The sequence below is a fragment of the Uranotaenia lowii genome, chromosome 1, assembly GCF_029784155.1.
Source record: "Uranotaenia lowii strain MFRU-FL chromosome 1, ASM2978415v1, whole genome shotgun sequence".
NCBI lineage: Eukaryota > Metazoa > Arthropoda > Insecta > Diptera > Culicidae > Uranotaenia > Uranotaenia lowii.
In genome coordinates, this window is record NC_073691.1 from 148962756 (window position 1) to 148983768 (window position 21013).

Genomic DNA, 21013 nt, shown 5'->3' on the forward strand with positions numbered 1-21013 from the left:
TCGGTCTGTCGTATATTTTGAAATCCTGTTCCAAATTTGCATGAATTTGGAACAAAGGCGTATAACTGTTGGGAATTTCGAAATCGATAACTGTGCTAAAACAGCAATTTACGCCACCGGTGCCAGCCGAAATGTTTTAGCGTGGTCGAAAACCGTGTTTTGCATCTACCGTTGGGACAGCCCTAAAACATTTCGGCTGGCACCGGTGGCGTAAATTCTAAGATCGCTTAGCAACTATGCATCAGACGGAAAATTCGCTATCACGAGCGAAAATTAGCTATCGCGAGCGAATTTCGGAACCCTGGATGGTAGCAATTTCAACAGTTTTTTAAATGAATCCAATCTATTTTAATAATGGCGTATTTTTTTTTGATTACGGATTTGGCTCTGGAACCGTCAGAAAAAAAAACGATTTTCGGGTTTCGAGTTATTCCATACGTAGGTATGCGTGCGAACGAGCGCAATGTTTATATGCAGCTGTCATTTTGTTCTCCCTTCTAGATTTCTTCATTCGGTTCTTCACATCCGGATTGCCTTTTTTTGTGTCCGGATTGCACTGGACGATAGTACGATTTTGCTTGGCTGAGAGGTTCAAAATCGCGGCAATCATCATTTTCCCGTTCATTATTTCAACTGTTATGCTTTCAGCCAAAAACAGCTGTTTAATGTTTTGACAACAACGGTTCCTACGGTTCGTACGGTTTCTACGGTTCGTACTGTTCCTGCGGTTCGTACGGTTCCTACGGTTCCTGCGGTTCCTACGGTTCGTACGGTTCCTACTGTTCGTGCGTCTGGTACGGTTAATACGGTTCCTACGGTTCGTACGGTTCCTACGGCTCCTGCGGTTCGTACTGTTCCTGCGGTTCGTACGGTTCGTAAGGCTCCTACGGCTCCTGCGGTTCGTACTGTTCCTACGGTTCCTACGTTTCCTGCGGTTCGTACGGTTCCTGCGGTTTCTACGGTTCCTGCGGTTCGGTAAATACGGTTCCTGCAGTTCGTACGGTTCGTACGGTTCCTACGGTTCGTACAGTTAATACGGTTCCTGCGGTTCGTACGGTTCCTACGGTTCGAACGGTTCCTACGGTTCCTACGGTTCGTACGGTTCCTACGGTTCGTACGGTTCCTACGGTTCGTACGGTTCCTACGGTTCGTACGGTTCCTACGGTTCGTACGGTTCCTACGGTTCCTACGGTTCGTACGGTTCCTACGGTTCGAACGGTTCGTACGGTTCCTACGGTTCGTACGGTTCCTACGGTTCGTACGGTTCTTACGGTTCGAACGGTTCCTACGGTTTGTACGGTTCGTACGGTTCGTACGGTTCCTACGGTTCGAACGGTTCCTACGGTTCGTACGGTTCCTACGGTTCGTACGGTTCCTACGGTTCGAACGGTTCCTACGGTTTGTACGGTTCCTACGGTTCGTACGGTTCGTACGGTTCCTACGGTTCGTACGGTTCCTACGGTTCGTACGGTTCCTACGGTTCGTACGGTTCCTACGGTTCGAACGGTTCCTACGGTTTGTACGGTTCCTACGGTTCGTACGGTTCGTACGGTTCCTACGGTTCGTACGATTCCTACGGTTCGTACGGTTCCTACGGTTCGTACGGTTCGTACGGTTCCTACGGTTCGTACGGTTCCTACGGTTCGTACGGTTCCTACGGTTCGTACGAATTCTACGGTTCCTACGGTTCGTACGGTTCGTACGGTTCCTACGGTTCGTACGGTTCCTACGGTTCGTACGGTTCGTACGGTTCCTACGGTTCGTACCGTTCCTACGGTTCCTACGGTTCGTACGGTTCCTACGGTTCGTACGGTTCCTACGGTTCCTACGGTTCGTACGGTTCCTACGGTTCGAACGGTTCCTACGGTTTGTACGGTTCCTACGGTTCGTACGGTTCGTACGGTTCCTACGGTTCGAACGGTTCCTACGGTTTGTACGGTTCCTACGGTTCGAACGGTTCCTACGGTTTGTACGGTTCCTACGGTTCGTACGGTTCCTACGGTTCGAACGGTTCCTACGGTTCGTACGGTTCGTACGGTTCGTACGGTTCCTACGGTTCGTACGGTTCCTACGGTTCGTACGGTTCGTACGGTTCGTACGGTTCCTACGGTTCCTACGGTTCGTACGGTTCCTACGGTTCCTACGGTTCGCACGGTTCCTACGGTTCGTACGGTTCGTACGGTTCCTACGGTTCGTACGGTTCCTACGGTTCGTACGGTTCCTACGGTTCGTACGGTTCCTACGGTTCCTACGGTTCGTACGGTTCCTACGGTTCGTACGGTTCCTACGGTTCCTACGGTTCGTACGGTTCGTACGGTTCCTACGGTTCGAACGGTTCCTACGGTTCGTACGGTTCCTACGGTTCGAACGGTTCCTACGGTTCGTACGGTTCCTACGGTTCGTACGGTTCCTACGGTTCGTACGGTTCGAACGGTTCCTACGGTTTGTACGGTTCCTAAGGTTCGTACGGTTCGTACGGTTCCTACGGTTCGAACGGTTCCTACGGTTTGTACGGTTCCTACGGTTCGAACGGTTCCTACGGTTTGTACGGTTCCTACGGTTCTTACGGTTCGAACGGTTCGTACGGTTTGTACGGTTCCTACGGTTCGTACGGTTCGTACGGTTCCTACGGTTCGTACGGTTCGTACGGTTCCTAAGGTTCCTACGGTTCCTACGGTTCGTACGGTTCCTACGGTTCGTACGGTTCGTACGGTTCGTACGGTTCTTACGGTTCCTACGGTTCGTACGGTTCGTACGGTTCCTACGGTTCGTACGGTTCGTACGGTTCGTACGGTTCGTACGGTTCCTACGGTTCGTACGGTTCGTACGGTTCCTACGGTTCCTACGGTTCGTACGGTTCCTACGGTTCGTACGGTTCGTACGGTTCCTACGGTTCGTACGGTTCCTACGGTTCGTACGGTTCGTACGGTTCCTACGGTTCGTACGGTTCGTACGGTTCGTACGGTTCCTACGGTTCGTACGGTTCGTACGGTTCCTACGGTTCGTACGGTTCGTACGGTTCCTACGGTTCGTACGGTTCCTACGGTTCCTACGGTTCGTACGGTTCCTACGGTTCGTACGGTTCCTACGGTTCGTACGGTTCCTACGGTTCCTACGGTTCGTACGGTTCCTACGGTTCGTACGGTTCCTACGGTTCCTACGGTTCGTACGGTTCCTACGGTTCGTACGGTTCCTACGGTTCGTACGGTTCGTACGGTTCCTACGGTTCGTACGGTTTCTACGGTTCGTACGGTTCGTACGGTTCCTACGGTTCGTACGGTTCGTACGGTTCGTACGGTTCCTACGGTTCGTACGGTTCGTAAGGTTCCTACGGTTCCTACGGTTCGTACGGTTCCTACGGTTCGTACGGTTCCTACGGTTCGTACGGTTCCTACGGTTCGTACGGTTCCTACGGTTCCTACGGTTCGTACGGTTCCTACGGTTCGTACGGTTCCTACGGGTCCTACGGTTCGTACGGTTCGTACGGTTCGTACGGTTCGTACGGTTCGTACGTTCGTACGGTTACTACGCTGCCGCTCATAGCAAGTCCGTCCCATTTGCGTTTTTGTTGAATTGAGAAAAAACAGCAATGAAAAATCGTAAAATGTTCCGTTGAGAATTCGCCACTTGTATGCCTTTTTAATCAAAGTAATCACCAGAATCTGTCACTGCAACGGCAAACTAAAGTTTTTCGCTTTATAAGGTTTGTTTTTTCGTTTTAATTATGTTAAAAATCATTTGCTGGGCCCTTATGGCAGTGGGACCGACATGCGATGATTTAAGCCATATGGGACCGACTTGCGATGATTTGTGCAATGGGACAAAATGACTTGGGGTTTTTTTCAATGTTTATCAGAACAAAGTGCTGAAAACAAAATTATTCCATACGTAGGTATGCGTGCGAACGAGCGCATTGTTTACATGTAGCTGTCATTTTGTTCTCCCTTCTAGATTTCTTCATTCGGTTCTTCACATCCGGATTGCCTTTTCTTGTGTCCGGATTGCACTGGACAGCAGATAGTACGATTTTGCTTGGCTGAGAGGTTCAAAATCGCGGCAATCATCATTTTCCCGTTCATTATTTCAACTGTTATGCTTTCAGCCAAAAACAGCTGTTTAATGTTTTGACAACAACGGTTCCTACGGTTCGTACGGTTTCTACGGTTCGTACTGTTCCTGCGGTTCGTACGGTTCCTACGGTTCCTGCGGTTCCTACGGTTAATACGGTTCCTACTGTTTGTGCGTCTGGTACGGTTAATACGGTTCCTACGGTTCGTACGGTTCCTACGGCTCCTGCGGTTCGTACTGTTCCTGCGGTTCGTACGGTTCGTACGGCTCCTACGGCTCCTACGGTTCGTACTGTTCCTACGGTTCGTACGGTTCCTGCGGTACGTACGGTTCCTACGGTTCTTACGGTTGCTACGGTTCCTACGGTTCGTACGTTTCCTACGGTTCGTACGGTTCCTACAGTTCCTGTGGTTCGTACGGTTCCTACGGTTCGTACGGTTCCTTCGGTTCGTACGGCTCCTACGGTTCCTACGGTTTATACGGTTCCTACGGTTCGTACGGTTCCTACGGTTCGTACGGTTCCTACGGTTCGTACGGTTCGTACGGTTCCTACGGTTCTTACGGTTGCTACGGTTCCTACAGTTCGTACGTTTCCTACGGTTCGTACGGTTCCTACGGTTCGTACGGTTCGTACGGTTCCTACGGTTCGAACGGTTCCTACGGTTCGTACGGTTCCTGCGGTTCGTACGGTTCCTACGGTTCCTACGGTTTGTACGGTTCCTACGGTTCGTACGGTTCGTACGGTTCGTACGGTTCCTACGGTTCCTACGGTTCGTACGGTTCCTACGGTTCGTACGGTTCGTACGGTTCCTACGGTTCGTACGGTTCCTACGGTTCGTACGGTTCCTACGGTTCCTACGGTTAATACGGTTCGTACGGTTCGTACGGTTCCTACGTTTCCTACGTTTCCTACGGTTCGTACGGTTCCTACGGTTCGTACGGTTCCTGCGGTTCGTACGGTTCGTACTGTTCCTACGGTTCGTACGTTTCCTACGGTTCGTACGGTTCCTACGGTTCCTACGGTTCCTGTGGTTCGTACGGTTCCTACGGTTCCTGCGGTTCGTACGGCTCCTACGGTTTGTACGGTTCCTACGGTTCCTACGGTTCGTACGGTTCGTACGGTTCGTACGGTTCCTACGGTTCGTACGGTTCGTACGGTTCCTACGGTTCTTACGGTTGCTACAGTTCCTACGGTTCGTACGTTTCCTACGGTTCGTACGGTTCCTACGGTTCGTACGGTTCGTACGGTTCCTACGGTTCGAACGGTTCCTACGGTTCGTACGGTTCGTACGGTTCCTACGGTTCGTACGGTTCCTACGGTTCGTACGGTTCCTACGGTTTTACGGTTCGTACGGTTCCTGCGGTTCGTACGGTTCCTACGGTTCGTACGGTTCGTACGGTTCCTACGGTTCGTACGGTTCCTACGGTTCGTACGGTTCCTACGGTTCGTACGGTTCCTACGATTCATACGGTTCGTACGGTTCGTACGGTTCGTACGGTTCCTACGGTTAATACGGTTCGTACGGTTCGTACGGTTCCTACGTTTCCTACGTTTCCTACGGTTCGTACGGTTCCTACGGTTCGTACGGTTCCTACGGTTCGTACGATTCGTACGGTTCGTACGGTTCGTACGGTTCCTACGGTTCTTACGGTTGCTACGGTTCCTACGGTTCGTACGGTTCCTACGGTTCGTACGGTTCCCACGGTTCGTACGGTTCGTACAGTTAATGCGGTTCCTACGGTTCGTACGGTTCCTGCGGTTCCTACGGTTCGTACGGTTCCTACAGTACATACGGTTCGTACGGTTCCTACGGTTCCTACGCTTCGTACGGTTCATACGGTTCCTACGGTTCGTACGGTCCCTACGGTTCCTACGGTTCGTATGGTTCGTACGGTTCGTACGGTTCCTACGGTTCCTACGGTTCGTACGGTTCCTACGGTTCGTACGGTTCGTACGGTTCGTACGGTTCCTACGGTTCGTACGGTTCGTACGGTTCGTACGGTTCCTACGGTTCCTACGGTTCGTACGGTTCCTACGGTTCGTACGGTTCCTACGGTTCGTACGGTTCGTACGGTTCCTACGGTTCGTACGGTTCCTACGGTTCGTACGGTTCCTACGATTCATACGGTTCGTACGGTTCGTACGGTTCGTACGGTTCCTACGGTTCGTACGGTTCCTACGGTTCGTACGGTTCGTACGGTTCGTACGGTTCCTACGGTTCGTACGGTTCGTACGGTTCGTACGGTTCCTACGGTTCCTACGGTTCGTACGGTTCCTACGGTTCGTACGGTTCCTACGGTTCGTACGGTTCGTACGGTTCCTACGGTTCGTACGGTTCCTACGGTTCGTACGGTTCCTACGGTTCCTACGGTTCCTACGCTTCGTACGGTTCATACGGTTCCTACGGTTCGTACGGTTCCTACGGTTCCTACGGTTCGTACGGTTCGTACGGTTCCTACGGTTCCTACGGTTCGTAAGGTTCCTACGGTTCGTACGGTTCCTACGGTTCCTACGGTTCGTACGGTTCCTACGGTTCGTACGGTTCGTACGGTTCGTACGGTTCCTACGGTTCCTACGGTTCGTACGGTTCGTACGGTTCCTACGGTTCCTACGGTTCGTACGGTTCCTACGGTTCGTACGGTTCCTACGGTTCGTACGGTTCCTACGATTCATACGGTTCGTACGGTTCGTACGGTTCCTACGGTTCGTACGGTTCCTACGGTTCGTACGGTTCCTACGGTTCGTACGGTTCCTACGGTTCGTAAGGTTCCTACGGTTCGTACGGTTCGTACGGTTCCTACGGTTCGTACGGTTCCTACGGTTCGTACGGTTCCTACGGTTCGTACGGTTCGTACGGTTCGTACGGTTCCTACGGTTCGTACGGTTCGTACGGTTCGTACGGTTCCTACGGTTCCTACGGTTCGTACGGTTCCTACGGTTCGTACGGTTCCTACGGTTCGTACGGTTCGTACGGTTCCTACGGTTCGTACGGTTCCTACGGTTCGTACGGTTCCTACGGTTCCTACGGTTCCTACGCTTCGTACGGTTCATACGGTTCCTACGGTTCGTACGGTTCCTACGGTTCCTACGGTTCGTACGGTTCGTACGGTTCCTACGGTTCCTACGGTTCGTAAGGTTCCTACGGTTCGTACGGTTCCTACGGTTCGTACGGTTCGTACGGTTCCTACGGTTCGTACGGTTCCTACGGTTCCTACGGTTCCTACGGTTCGTACGGTTCCTACGGTTCGTACGGTTCGTACGGTTCCTACGGTTCGTACGGTTCCTACGGTTCGTACGGTTTGTACGGTTCCTACGGTTCGTACGGTTCCTACGGTTCGTACGGTTCCTACGGTTCGTACGGTTCGTACGGTTCCTACGGTTCGTACGGTTCCTACGGTTCCTACGGTTCCTACGGTTCGTACGGTTCCTACGGTTCGTACGGTTCGTACGGTTCGTACGGTTCCTACGGTTCGTACGGTTCCAACGGTTCGTACGGTTCCTACGGTTCGTACGGTTCGTACGGTTCCTACGGTTCGTACGGTTCCTGTGGTTCGTACGGTTCCTACGGTTCGTACGGTTCGTACGGTTCCAGCGGTTCGTACGGTTCCTACGGTTCGTACGGTTTGTACGGTTCCTACGGTTCGTACGGTTCCTACGGTTCGTACTGTTCCTACGGTTCCTACGGTTCGTACGGTTCGTACGGTTCCTACGGTTCGTACGGCTCCTACGGTTCGTACGGTTCCTACGTTTCCTACGGTTCGTACGGTTCCTACGGTTCCTACGGTTCGTACGGTTCCTACGGTTCGTACGGTTCCTACGGTTCGTACGGTTCGTACGGTTCCTACGGTTCTTACGGTTGCTACGGTTCCTACGGTTCGTACGGTTCCTACGGTTCGTACGTTTCCTACGGTTCGTACGGTTCCTACGGTTCGTACGGTTCGTACGGTTCCTACGGTTCGTACGGTTCGTACGGTTCGTACGGTTCCTACGCTTCGTACGGTTCCTACGCTTCGTACGGTTCGTACGGTTCCTACGGTTCGTACGGTTCCTACGGTTCCTACGGTTCGTACGGTTCGTACGGTTCATACGGTTCCTACGGTTCGTACGGTTCGTACGGTTCGTACGGTTCCTACGGTTCGTACGGTTCCTACGGTTCGTACAGTTCCTACAGTTCCTACGGTTCGTACGGTTCCTACGGTTCCTACGGTTCGTACGGTTCGTACGGTTTGTACGGTTCCTACGGTTCCTATGGTTCGTACGGTTCCTACGGTTCGTACGGTTCCTACGGTTGGTACGGTTCGTACGGTTCGTACGGTTCGTACGGTTCCTACGGTTCCTACGGTTCGTACGGTTCGTACGGTTCCTACGGTTCCTACGGTTCGTACGGTTCCTACGGTTCGTACGGTTCCTACGGTTCGTACGGTTCCTACGGTTCCTACGGTTCGTACGGTTCGTACGGTTCGTACGGTTCCTACGGTTCGTACGGTTCCTACGGTTCGTACGGTTCGTACGGTTCCTACGGTTCCTACGGTTCGTACGGTTCCTACGGTTCGTACGGTTCGTACGGTTCGTACGGTTCCTACGGTTCCTATGGTTCGTACGGTTCGTACGGTTCCTACGGTTCCTACGGTTCGTACGGTTCCTACGGTTCCTACGGTTCGTACGGTTCCTACGGTTCGTACGGTTCGTACGGTTCCTACGGTTCCTACGGTTCGTACAATTCCTACGGTTCGTACGGTTCGTACGGTTCCTACGGTTCCTACGGTTCGTACGGTTCGTACGGTTCCTACGGTTTCTACGGTTCGTACGGTTCCTACGGTTTCTACGGTTCGTACGGTTCCTACGGTTCCTACGGTTCGTACGGTTCCGAGGGTTCGTACGTTTCGTACGATTCCTACGGTTCGTACGGTTCGTAGGGTTCCTAAGGTTCGTACGGTTCGTACGGTTCCTACGGTTCGTACGGTTCCTACGGTTCCTACGGTTCGTACGGTTCTTACGGTTCGTACGGTTCCTACGGTTCGTACGGTTCGTACGGTTCGTACGGTTCCTACGGTTCGTACGGTTCCTACGGTTCGTACGGTTCGTACGGTTCGTACGGTTCGTACGGTTCGTACGGTTCGTACGGTTCCTACGGTTCGTACGGTTCCTACGGTTCGTACGGTTCGTACGGTTCGTACGGTTCCTACGGTTCGTCTGGTTTCTACGGTTCGTACGGTTCGTACGGTTCGTACGGTTCCTACGGTTCGTACGGTTCGTACGGTTCCTACGGTTCGTACGGTTCCTACGGTTCGTACGGTTCGTACGGTTCCTACGGTTCCTACGGTTCGTACGGTTCCTACGGTTCCTACGGTTTCTACGGTTCGTACGGTTCCTACGGTTCCTACGGTTCGTACGGTTCCTACGGTTCCTACGGTTCCTACGGTTTCTACGGTTCGTACGGTTCCTACGGTTCCTACGGTTCGTACGGTTCCTACGGTTCCTACGGTTCGTACGGTTCCGAGGGTTCGTACGTTTCGTACGATTCCTACGATTCGTTCTGTTCGTAGGGTTCCTAAGGTTCGTACGGTTCGTACGGTTCCTACGGTTCGTACGGTTCCTACGGTTCGTACGGTTCGTACGGTTCCTACGGTTCGTACAGTTCCTACGGTTCGTACGGTTCGTACGGTTCCTACGGTTCCTACGGTTCGTACGGTTCCTACGGTTCCTACGGTTCCTACGGTTTCTACGGTTCGTACGGTTCCTACGGTTCCTACGGTTCGTACGGTTCCTACGGTTCCTACGGTTCGTACGGTTCCGAGGGTTCGTACGTTTCGTACGATTCTTACGATTCGTACTGTTCGTAGGGTTCCTAAGGTTCGTACGGTTCGTACGGTTCCTACGGTTCGTACGGTTCCTACGGTTCCTACGGTTCGTACGGTTCCTACGGTTCGTACGGTTCCTACGGTTCGTACGGTTCGTACGGTTCGTACGGTTCCTACGGTTCGTACGGTTCCTACGGTTCGTACGGTTCGTACGGTTCGTACGGTTCGTACGGTTCGTACGGTTCCTACGGTTCGTACGGTTCGTACGGTTCGTACGGTTCCTACGGTTCGTACGGTTCGTACGGTTCGTACGGTTCCTACGGTTCGTACGGTTCGTACGGTTCCTACGGTTCGTCTGGTTTCTACGGTTCGTACGGTTCGTACGGTTCGTACGGTTCCTACGGTTCGTACGGTTCCTACGGTTCCTACGGTTCGTACGGTTCCTACGGTTCTTACGGTTCGTACGGTTCCTACGGTTCGTACGGTTCCTACGGTTCGTACGGTTCGTACGGTTCGTACGTTCGTACGGTTACTACGCTGCCGCTCATAGCAAGTCCGTCCCATTTGCGTTTTTGTTGAATTGAGAAAAAATACGGTCTGGTTTCTACGGTTCGAACCGTACGAACCGTAGAAACCAGACCGTATTCGTACGGTTCGTACGGTTCCTACGGTTCGTACGGTTCCTACGGTTCGTACGGTTCCTACGGTTCGTACGGTTCCTACGGTTCGTACGGTTCGTACGGTTCGTACGGTTCCTACGGTTCGTCTGGTTTCTACGGTTCGTACGGTTCGTACGGTTCCTACGGTTCGTACGGTTCGTACGGTTCCTACGGTTTGTACGGTTCCTACGGTTCGTACGGTTCGTACGGTTCCTACGGTTCCTACGGTTCGTACGGTTCCTACGGTTCCTACGGTTCCTACGGTTTCTACGGTTCGTACGGTTCCTACGGTTCCTACGGTTCGTACGGTTCCTACGGTTCCTACGGTTCCTACGGTTTCTACGGTTCGTACGGTTCCTACGGTTCCTACGGTTCGTACGGTTCCTACGGTTCCTACGGTTCGTACGGTTCCGAGGGTTCGTACGTTTCGTACGATTCCTACGATTCGTACTGTTCGTAGGGTTCCTAAGGTTCGTACGGTTCGTACGGTTCCTACGGTTCGTACGGTTCCTACGGTTCGTACGGTTCGTACGGTTCGTACGGTTCGTACAGTTCCTACGGTTCGTACGGTTCGTACGGTTCCTACGGTTCCTACGGTTCGTACGGTTCCTACGGTTCCTACGGTTCCTACGGTTTCTACGGTTCGTACGGTTCCTACGGTTCCTACGGTTCGTACGGTTCCTACGGTTCCTACGGTTCGTACGGTTCCGAGGGTTCGTACGTTTCGTACGATTCCTACGATTCGTACTGTTCGTAGGGTTCCTAAGGTTCGTATGGTTCGTACGGTTCCTACGGTTCGTACGGTTCCTACGGTTCCTACGGTTCGTACGGTTCCTACGGTTCGTACGGTTCCTACGGTTCGTACGGTTCGTACGGTTCGTACGGTTCCTACGGTTCGTACGGTTCCTACGGTTCGTACGGTTCGTACGGTTCGTACGGTTCGTACGGTTCGTACGGTTCCTACGGTTCGTACGGTTCGTACGGTTCGTACGGTTCCTACGGTTCGTACGGTTCGTACGGTTCCTACGGTTCGTCTGGTTTCTACGGTTCGTACGGTTCGTACGGTTCGTACGGTTCCTACGGTTCGTACGGTTCCTACGGTTCCTACGGTTCGTACGGTTCCTACGGTTCTTACGGTTCGTACGGTTCCTACGGTTCGTACGGTTCGTACGGTTCGTACGGTTCGTACGTTCGTACGGTTACTACGCTGCCGCTCATAGCAAGTCCGTCCCATTTGCGTTTTTGTTGAATTGAGAAAAAATACGGTCTGGTTTCTACGGTTCGATCCGTACGAACCGTAGAAACCAGACCGTATTCGTACGGTTCGTACGGTTCGTACGGTTCCTACGGTTCGTACGGTTCCTACGGTTCGTACGGTTCCTACGGTTCTTACGGTTCGTACGGTTCCTACGGTTCGTACGGTTCCTACGGTTCGTACGGTTCCTACGGTTCCTACGGTTCGTACGGTTCCTACGGTTCGTACGGTTCCTACGGTTCGTACGGTTCGTACGGTTCCTACGGTTCGTACGGTTCCTACGGTTCGTACGGTTCGTACGGTTCGTACGGTTCCTATGGTTCCTACGGTTCGTACGGTTCCTACGGTTCGTACGGTTCGTACGGTTCCTACGGTTCGTACGGTTCCTACGGTTTGTACGGTTCCTACGGTTCGTACGGTTCGTACGGTTCCTACGGTTCGTACGGTTCGTACGGTTCGTACGGTTTCTACGGTTCGTACGGTTCCTACGGTTCGTACGGTTCCTACGGTTCGTACGGTTCGTACGGTTCCTACGGTTCGTACGGTTCCTACGGTTCGTACGGTTCCTACGGTTCGTACGGTTCCTACGGTTCGTACGGTTCCTACGGTTCGTACGGTTCGTACGGTTCGTACGGTTCCTACGGTTCGTACGGTTCGTACGGTTAGTACGGTTCCTACGGTTCGTACGGTTCGTACGGTTCGTACGGTTCCTATGGTTCCTACGGTTCGTACGGTTCCTACGGTTGCTACGGTTCCTACGGTTCGTACGGTTCCTATACGGTTTGTACGGTTCGTACGGTTCGTACGGTTCCTACGGTTCGTACGGTTCCTACGGTTCGTACGGTTCCTACGGTTCGTACGGTTCGTACGGTTCCTACGGTTCGTACGGTTCCTACGGTTCCTACGGTTCGTACGGTTCCTACGGTTCCTACGGTTCGTACGGTTCGTACGGTTCCTACGGTTCCTACGGTTCGTACGGTTCGTACGGTTCCTACGGTTCCTACGGTTCGTACGGTTCGTACGGTTCGTACGGTTCGTACGGTTCGTACGGTTCCTACGGTTCCTACGGTTCCTACGGTTCGTACGGTTCCTACGGTTCGTACGGTTCGTACGGTTCCTACGGTTCGTACGGTTCCTACGGTTCGTACGGTTCCTACGGTTCCTACGGTTCGTACGGTTCCTACGGTTCGTACGGTTCCTACGGTTCCTACGGTTCGTACGGTTCCTACGGTTCGTACGGTTCCTACGGTTCCTACGGTTCCTACGGTTCCTACGGTTCCTACGGTTCGTACGGTTCGTACGGTTCCTATGGTTCCTACGGTTCGTACGGTTCCTACGGTTGCTACGGTTCCTACGGTTCGTACGGTTCCTACGGTTCGTACGGTTCGTACGGTTCGTACGGTTCGTACGGTTCCTACGGTTCCTACGGTTCGTACGGTTCCTACGGTTCGTACGGTTCCTACGGTTCGTACGGTTCCTACGGTTCGTACGGTTCCTACGGTTCCTACGGTTCGTACGGTTCGTACGGTTCGTACGGTTCCTACGGTTCGTACGGTTCCTACGGTTCGTACGGTTCCTACGGTTCGTACGGTTCCTACGGTTCGTACGGTTCGTACGGTTCGTACGGTTCCTACGGTTCGTACGGTTCGTACGGTTCGTACGGTTCCTACGGTTCGTACGGTTCCTACGGTTCGTACGGTTCCTCAGTTCGTACGGTTCGTACCGTTCCTACGGTTCGTACGGTTCCTACGGTTCGTACGGTTCGTACGGTTCCTACGGTTCCTACGGTTCGTACGGTTCGTACGGTTCGTACGGTTCCTACGGTTCGTACGGTTCCTACGGTTCGTACGGTTCGTACGGTTCCTACGGTTCGTACGGTTCCTACGGTTCCTACGGTTCGTACGGTTCGTACGGTTCTTACGGTTCGTACGGTTCCTACGGTTCGTACGGTTCCTACGGTTCGTACGGTTCCTACGGTTCGTACGGTTCGTACGGTTCGTACGGTTCCTACGGTTCGTACGGTTCCTACGGTTCCTACGGTTCGTACGATTCCTACGGTTCTTACGGTTCGTACGGTTCCTACGGTTCGTACGGTTCCTACGGTTCGTACGGTTCGTACGGTTCCTACGGTTCGTACGGTTCCTACGGTTCGTACGGTTCCTACGGTTCCTACGGTTCCTACGGTTCGTACGGTTCCTACGGTTCGTACGGTTCGTACGGTTCGTACGGTTCCTACGGTTCGTACGGTTCGTACGGTTCGTACGGTTCGTACGGTTCCTACGGTTCGTACGGTTCCTACGGTTCGTACGGTTCCTCAGTTCGTACGGTTCGTACCGTTCCTACGGTTCCTACGGTTCGTACGGTTCGTACGGTTCCTACGGTTCGTACGGTTCGTACGGTTCGTACGGTTCCTACGGTTCGTACGGTTCCTACGGTTCGTACGGTTCCTACGGTTCGTACGGTTCCTACGGTTCCTACGGTTCGTACGGTTCCTACGGTTCTTACGGTTCGTACGGTTCCTACGGTTCGTACGGTTCCTACGGTTCGTACGGTTCGTACGGTTCGTACGTTCGTACGGTTACTACGCTGCCGCTCATAGCAAGTCCGTCCCATTTGCGTTTTTGTTGAATTGAGAAAAAATAGCAATGAAAAATCGTAAAATGTTCCGTTGAGAATTCGCCACTTGTATGCCTTTTTAATCAAAGTAATCACCAGAATCTGTCACTGCAACGGCAAACTAAAGTTTTTCGCTTTATAAGGTTTGTTTTTTCGTTTTAATTATGTTAAAAATCATTTGCTGGGCCCTTATGGCAGTGGGACCGACATGCGATGATTTAAGCCATATGGGACCGACTTGCGATGATTTGTGCAATGGGACAAAATGACTTGGGGTTTTTTTCAATGTTTATCAGAACAAAGTGCTGAAAACAAAATTATTCCATACGTAGGTATGCGTGCGAACTAAAGCCCTAAAATAAAAGTGCGGCAGACTGTCACCGCGGAGTTCCAATCGAACTGTCAAAAGTCGTTCCAATCGAGCATAACCATTTTTACCTTTTCAAATTCGTGGGAGGTAATGTAATCTGTGTGACTGAGACTTTAAATTTTTTAATTGAAATTAATCAAGAATGCAGAGAAAATTCATTGGAGCAAAATGGAATGAAGCACTTCATTTTTATTTTAACAATTGACACAACGGAGAACAAATTAAATAATATTCACTAAACGAAAATCAACTTCACAATCTGCAACACAGCTGCACATCAACAAGAAGTCATGCGAATGTTTACGTTATTGGCAGTGTTGAAAGATTATAGAAGCTTTTTCAGTGCTACCAAATCAGTGAGAAATTGAGTCTGCCGCACTTTTATTTTAGGGCTTTAGTGCGAACGAGCGCAATGTTTACATGCAGCTGTCATTTTGTTCTCCCTTCTAGATTTCTTCATTCGGTTCTTCACATCCGGATTGCCTTTTCTTGTGTCCGGATTGCACTGGACAGCAGATAGTACGATTTTGCTTGGCTGAGAGGTTCAAAATCGCGGCAATCATCATTTTCCCGTTCATTATTTCAACTGTTATGCTTTCAGCCAAAAACAGCTGTTTAATGTTTTGACAACAACGGTTCCTACGGTTCGTACGGTTTCTACGGTTCGTACTGTTCCTGCGGTTCGTACGGTTCCTACGGTTCCTGCGGTTCCTACGGTTCGTACGGTTCCTACTGTTCGTGCGTCTGGTACGGTTAATACGGTTCCTACGGTTCGTACGGTTCCTACGGCTCCTGCGGTTCGTACTGTTCCTGCGGTTCGTACGGTTCCTGCGGTTCGTACGGTTCCTACGGTTCGTACGGTTCCTACGGTTCGTACGTTTCCTGCGGTTCGTACGGTTTCTACGGTTCGTACGGTTTCTACGGTTCGTACTGTTCCTGCGGTTCGTACGGTTCCTACGGTTCGTACGGTTTCTACGGTTCGTACTGTTCCTGCGGTTCGTACTGTTCGTGCGTCTCGTACGGTTTATACGGTTCCTACGGTTCCTGCGGTTTGTATGGTTCCTACGGTTTTAACAGTTCCTACGGTTCGTACGGTTGCTACGGTTCGTATTCCAATTTTTTAAGACTTAATTGAACCAAATTGTAAAACGGAATAGCAGAAAATGTGTCAACATCATTCCAATTGGATCATACAAATTAACTGACTTCTCATCGAGCTGAGTCGATTGGTATATATAACTGAGTGCTCGCTATACTTTTCTGTAAGAAAGGCAAAACACGTCGCCACCCTTATACATGGCCTTCTAAGAACTCCCGGTTCATTAAGTTGATTTTTCTGTATAAAATCTGTTTTAGGAATAAATTACCATTAAAAATTACTATAAAATATAGAATGACTGCCGGGGAAAGTTCGTATAGTTTCGACAACTAAGTGACCACCTGTTCCAATGTAGTGACTTACGTATAAGTTTGTAATTAGAATTCATACTCACCTTGATGCCAAATTTTTCAATCACGTTCAACTGCCTCACAAATGGTGTTCGGCTTTTCATTGGAGAAGAATTCTTCCCAAACTCCTATGTCGATTGAAATTTAGCACCCAACAAAGGACGACGACAACGACGGACACCATCACCTTCATGTCGTCAAGTCGATGTTGGTCTTATCAATCACCGGAATGCCGGAGCAGCTCAGGACGTTTTCATATGAACAATCCGAGCCAGCCCGCAAAATTCCAACCGCCGCGCGTCAATCGCCTCGAACGCGCGTGAATTCAAGTGTGAAAGTGCTTCTCACTCTCCGTGGAATTTCAGGATCTCCATGAAGGATTTGACTCGGCGAGGAGGTGGGGCGGAGTGATCCAACAGATGTTTGAATAACTTTTCGGCTGGGCACCCAACCGCCCACTTTTCGGTGCCTAGCAAAGGAAGGGAGATGGAGGTGGTCTTTTGTTGTCCTTAGAAGAATGTCTCGGCTTTTGAAAAAGGGGGAGGGGCTGAGGGTAAATCTCCTGATCTCATTCGGTGGCGAGTGATTTCAATTTTTTGGATGTTCCGCATTTAATTAAAATTATTTGCCATGAAAATGTCGGGTCCTGATGATGAGATTAAAATATTATCTTCGACTCTAATTAAATTACTGGGCTTGGGTTGAGCTTACTCAAGGCACGTTCGGTTGCTAGTTTTGACTTTATGGAACGATTGCTGCTGAATTGTGAAACGTTGTTCGATTAAATCGGATTTTTCTTAAATGTTGCATTCCAGATTAGCAGGATAATTGTCATAGTTCGTACTGTTAATGATAACTGTTTTTTTCGATTGACGATTTTGAGGGTTTTTTTTTCAAATTGAAACATATTCTCTGAAATCTAAAGGTCGTTCTAAAAGGTCTATGTATTAAACATTGCAGCCAAAAAATTGCTTTCCTATGCCTCTGTTTGTGAAAAAAAGTAAACATTCCATTAGCAATAACACTTAAGTATCTAACATCGTCAGTTTGGCTTGTCTTGTTGGTGATTTTCCAACGTCCATCACAGACAATGCAAGGCGAGGCGACGACCGGAAAATCGTTCCTTGTCGCCCGCGCCCGCTCAAGTTCAAAATTTGTTTGACCGATAAGATGGAAAAAACCTAATCGAGACAAGCGAGTAATGGTGCTTTGTGAAATTTGCTCAAATGGTGAACACCTGGTTGGAGTGGTCGCCGGAAAATTGAGTGTGCACAATGGAAAGCGATTTTTTTTCTTTCTGAGAATTCAATTAGGTTTACTTGTCGGAAAAAAACGAAAAATCTGTTTTTCTTATAGAGATGCTAATCAATTGTTTTTTTGGCAATTTTTTTAAAGGCGTATCGGCGGAAAGGAACAGCTTTATTTTAAGAACAAACACTTAAGATTTAAATTTTAAGACACATATCTTTTTCTATACAAAAGCTCCAAGAAACATAAAGGGTGATACGGTCCAAATTTGGTCAATATCAACTTGACGTATTTCTTTCAATTTTGCATTTAAAAAACCTGAACACCCCTCATTTTGAAGGTGTGTGTGTGTAGAATGTTGCTCCTATTTTGATTTTGGAATTCACTCTTCAGTTGTCAAAATGCCGTCCAAGGAAAAAGAGCAGCGTATCAAAATCCGAGCTACTCGCACGCAAAGCTGGCTAAATCGCTAAAAGTTGCCAAATCAACCGTTAAAAATGTAATTATAGTGTTTGGGGAACGTTTGTCGACAGCCAGGAAGTCTGGGTCGGGGGGAAATCGAAAACCGGAAGCCGCTGAGACGACAAAGAGAGTTGCCGGTAGTTTCAAGCGAAACTCTAACCTCTCTCTCCGAGATGCCGCAAATAAGCTGGGTGCATCGTGTACAACCGTGCATCGAGCCAAAAAACGAGCCGAACTACCGACTTACAAGAAGGTAGTGACTCCAAATCGCGATGATAAACAAAATACGACGGCCAAAGCGCGATCCCGGAGGCTGTACACGACGATGCTGACGAAGTTTGACTGCGTGGTAATGGACGACGAAACTTACATCAAAGCCGACTAAAAGCAGCTTCCGGGACAGGAGTTTTATACGGCAAAAGAAAGGGGAAAGGTAGCGAAACTGTCAAAGTTCGCGAAGAAATCTAGAGTTTGTTTTGATTAGGTCGTATGAACCAACATAAACAAAATTGAGTTATTTAGTGCAAACGATTGAAATACATGTATTCTACATTTGGTAAAAATTTGGTGTCATTTGATAAAAAAATAAATTTTAGAACATTATTTGAATTTCAGACTATAAAGACTTTCTTATTTTCAAGTGTAATTTGTTTTTAACGACTATTTGCATCGCACTAAATTGGCGTGCATGCAAAAAGTCGCAAAACAACAGTTCGGCAGTTCGGTTCAAGCAATCTTTTGTATTTTAAAAGAAAATGTGGTGTAAAGTACAGTAATGTTTAGATTTTTCGACGGAAATTGTTTGTAAGAGTTCCAGGCAAACAGAAAATCGATCAAATAACCACAAAGCGCCTATTCCAGGCTGCTGCAGCGGTTGAAAGGAAATTATTTCACTGGAGTATGGGTACTTACTTGGACAGGGCCCGTTCCCAACCTGCCGTGTGCCATTCTGTAGAGCGCATATCACCCAACGGAAGTCCTGACAATGCTCCAGGGATTCAAAAGTAAGTCCTCCTCCTTTAATGCTTGTCTTAAGGTTTGCCAAACACTGCCAAATAAAAAGTGCCCGAAAATGACATGCCAATTATTACGCCCCTGTACAGAAGGGACATATTATGTTAGCAAGCAGTTGAATCAGTTAGCAGCAATCAGTGAAGTATTAGACAAGAGAAATCATGTTTAAGGCTTAAATTTATCATTTTACAAAACGACGTAAACACCAAGCACATAATGCAAAAGGTTGTAAGTGCATGTTTTCTCGAACTACTAAATTTATGCTTGTATCCAATACACTAGAACATTTCTTATCTATTTTTAAAACGTATATAAATTTTTTGGACATTTCTGAGCTATATTTTAAATACTAGAATTGAAAATGTGTTACAAAACTTCAAAATCCATTTTCTCGAAACAAGACATGTGGTTTATACGACTGCATCAAAACAAACTCTAGAAATATCTGGTTTGGCATGCCATCTGTACCTGTGGCTTGAAAGCAGCATTTTCATAGCTTCCGGGACTGTCAACCAAGAAATTTACGTGAAAGAGTGTTTGAATAAACGTCTGCTGCTTTTCCTGAAGAAACACGGTTGTTCCGTACTGTTTTGGCCGGATTGGGCATCTTGCCATTACGATAAAAAGGACATGGAGTGGTACGCCGCCAACAACGTGCAGGTGGTTCCCAAAGACAAGAACCCTCCCAACACAGAAATACTGGGCTGTTGTCAAGCGGAACCTAAAGAAGACCAAAACAACTGCTAAGGACGAGCAGCAGTTCAAGGCAAACTGGCTTTCTGCGGCGAAGAAGGTGGACAAGGTAGCTGTACAAAATCTGATGGCAGGGGTTAAGCGTAAGGCCCGGCAATTCGGATTTGGAAAAGCGGAAGCCTTACTGAATATTTTTCCTGAATTTTATACTAATTAAACTTGAAAAAGAAATTTAATTTGATTTTTTAAATAAACGATTTCACCGATTTACACGCGTTTTCCCTTGACCAAATTTGGGTCGTACCACCCTTTAACAAAAAGGTGTTAAAAATTTGGCAAGCGCAAGTTACAACATTGTGCCAAAAACAGTGAACTTTCTGGTGACCTTGAAGTTGAATTGGAGCTAAGTTAGGTGAAAATCGCAAAAAAAAATCAACAGTTCAACAACAGCTCCAAAGCTAGAAGAAATTGAATTGGTTAAGGCGCAAAGTTAATGTTCTCTTGAATTGTAGAGAATATCTAAATCGATCTTCCCGTTTTGACTGCCAGTTTAATACCGTTTCATAAACGAACATACACAATTTCTGGGTTACCAGAACAAAGATGCTTCAAATATGCTATATTTTTAATAAGAAAGATATGATATCTTAATGATTAGTCGTCTTGTCATGGCAATATTTCACACTGTTTAAAAAAATACTATCACGGAGTCAAATCATTTTTTTTAAGTTGTGCTTTCAAAATTAACACTTTTTGATAACTGGTCATAATTTATCCAGAAAATTTCGAATTACAGTTTTTAAAGCTTGGATATGTTGAGATTTCTTTGAAAATTTGCGAAAATCTTGACAAAATCGTGAAATTAAATAGTCATATGAAATTTTAGTAACACTGTTTTACGAGCCTAAAATATATATGTATATTTGTGTTTCGAGTAAAGTATTTGAACAAAATAACGAAATATAGCGATAAAATTGATTATTTTTACTACTTTCTTTTTGATGGTACAAGGCTACAAAATTTACGTCTTTCCGTTTGAAGAGGGTTTAGCTGATTTTGACCGTTTTTAAGGCGACATACCCAAATATGCAGTTTGGTTTTTTTTTCTGTTAGGTCTAGTTTTTGAAATTCAAGGGTTAATTTTTGAAATTTGTTATCATCATTTAAGAACTTTTCCAAGATACTTAAATCGAAGGTTTCGAATCAATGATCAACGTTTTCGAAGACCACGAGTAGTTTAAACTTCTGAGAAAACTGTAGCGTCCTTTAAGTTTATACATCACAGTATGGTAAAATATGAGAATTAAAAGATATTTTGGATTTTTTAAAAATCAAAATAAATCATATTTTTTTCCAATGCATACGTAAAAAAAAATC

At 48.7% G+C, this 21013-nt stretch overlaps 1 protein-coding gene across 1 annotated transcript in view; it reads right to left on the bottom strand.

The window, feature by feature from the left end:
- The window catches only part of LOC129738018 (eukaryotic translation initiation factor 3 subunit D-like), a 36335-nt gene that overhangs the window by 1925 nt on the left and 13397 nt on the right, over window positions 1-21013 (bottom strand). The window lies entirely within an intron of this gene.